This window comes from Bombina bombina, chromosome 5 (assembly GCF_027579735.1).
Source record: "Bombina bombina isolate aBomBom1 chromosome 5, aBomBom1.pri, whole genome shotgun sequence".
In the NCBI taxonomy this organism is placed as follows: domain Eukaryota; kingdom Metazoa; phylum Chordata; class Amphibia; order Anura; family Bombinatoridae; genus Bombina; species Bombina bombina.
The window spans coordinates 281,553,974-281,556,136 of record NC_069503.1 but is presented as its reverse complement, the minus strand read 5'-3'; positions in this window follow the sequence as shown (position 1 = coordinate 281,556,136).

Here is a 2,163-nt window from a genome sequence, read left to right as displayed (position 1 = left end):
TTTAATCCTGACATACAACCTTATAAAACATTATGTACTGTGAACCTACAACAAACCTTAGTTTGCATCTAAGTATCAAACTTCTACCTGTTTACTTTGGAGCCTGAACGTTGCTATATATTTCTCTCATTGAATCCTGCAGCTACTCCTGTTAACTAATTATAACTCACAGTGAAGCCAGAATATATTGTAAACAAATATTGCACCCTCCATTAATTCTTCAATAACTTCTAGCAACTATGAATCACAGAATATCATCTATCCACGTCCAGGATATGTCTTCAAATCCCTACCACTGCCCCGAGGGTCTGTTTCCTGAGCGCATGTACACCGGATCATGACACATATTGTATATAACCTTATTATTCTGTTCTGAGAGTTTAACCAGATCCTCCTCAACTCTACGATGAAAGGCTTCGATAAAGGGTCCTCTGGTTCTAGTGGGATAAAAAATAGATTGGGGCCTAAACCCTGTATGATTCTTTTTGACAGGGAGATCTGGATGGGAACTTAGGGTCCCTAGCTCATGTAAGGTCAGATAATCAATCCCTTCTTTGAAATCTATAATATCAGAGATATTAGGGAGAGCCTCACTTATGTCCTGTGAATCGGTACCAATCTCACTTTCCATACCTTCCTCCTGTTACTAGACCCCCAACAAAAACTTTTTCAGGGTCAAGTCCCTTACCAGTCTATTTATGTCAACAATGGTTTCAAATAAGTCAAATTTATTGGTTGGAACAAAGCCCAAGCCCAGGCTAAGCACTTCAATCTGTGGGTCAGTTAGTACAATATCAGATAAGTTAATGACAGTCATACTTTGTATTTGTTGCGTGCATTTCTTTTTGGCTGTGCCCTGGCTTTTCCCTTTTCTCCTTGGCCTATGTCTCCACCTCCTTCTATTCCTTTGGGGTCTAACCGAAAAACCTGTTCCTGGCTAGTCTCCATGGTCTGAGGTACAAATGCAGGTGGTCTAACATCACCCTCACTGTCACTGAGGAACTCCTGTTGTCTTTCATTTACACTTCTGTTATTCTTTTTAGTAATGGGTACCCTACCTTCACTTCCTGTCTTTTCAGACCTGAGCCATGTGCTGTTTCTGTCTTCTTTAAGACACCCTTAGGTACAAGGGCCTGCACTTCATCACCTGAGTTACCACTAGAGTCACCAGCACCATACTCATCAGACCTATAGTCATTGTCCTCATCCGTGCTATCTTTATCTGAAAAGGTCACTCTTCTACCTTCCCCTCCTGATCCCACTTTATAAGTACTCTTATTCTTCCTAAACTTGGGTCTATTTGTTCTAAAACCAGATCTACTTTGCCAAGTATAAACTTTATTATTGGTGTAATCATTATCATCCCTTACAAATTTCTTGAGTTTAAAGTTGTCAATCTCACCCCTAAATTTAACAATTGTTTCACCCAATAATTTGTCAAAATCTTTATATTTAGGGTGCTCTAAAAACTCATTCAACTGCACCTGTATGTTATTCAACTCTTCCCTGATTTTTACCAATTGACATTGCTTAAACTTTATAATTAATTGCATAAGTCTCTTAGAGCAGTCACTCAAAATATCATTCCATTCTTGCATGAAATTAGGGTCATCAACCTGGAAAGTGGGGAATTTACGCATTCTCAGCCCCCTGGGAATTAAGTCCAGGGTCAAATATTTCTCCAATGCTCTTTGGTCCCACCATATTCTATACTCTTTAATTAGGGTGCGCTCCATAGCCAGAAATACATCACTAATAGACAGTAGTTCAGTCTGTTTAACAAACGTGTCCTCAAGGGTTAATCTTTCTGAGTCCAAATCAGAGATTGATTTCAGTGAAAAAAGCCCTGTTGCCATCTTTGCTGATATCACTTGGTCACCTTAATCTAAGTGTACCAAAAGTATGGATATATATACTGAGGACAGTTACAATCCGAGTCCCAGAGAGATATAAAGCAAAAGATTCAATGCCAGTCCAAACAGTAATTCCCTCTATGGACTCAAAGGGTTGTGCTCAAAAGAAAAAACATATAGGCCTAGATTTAGAGTTTTGTCGGTAAGGACCCATGTAGCTAACGCCGGCTTTTTTCTGGCCGCACCATAAAAATAACTCTGGTATTGAGAGTCCACATAAAGGCTTCGTTAGGCTCTAAAAAAGGAGCGT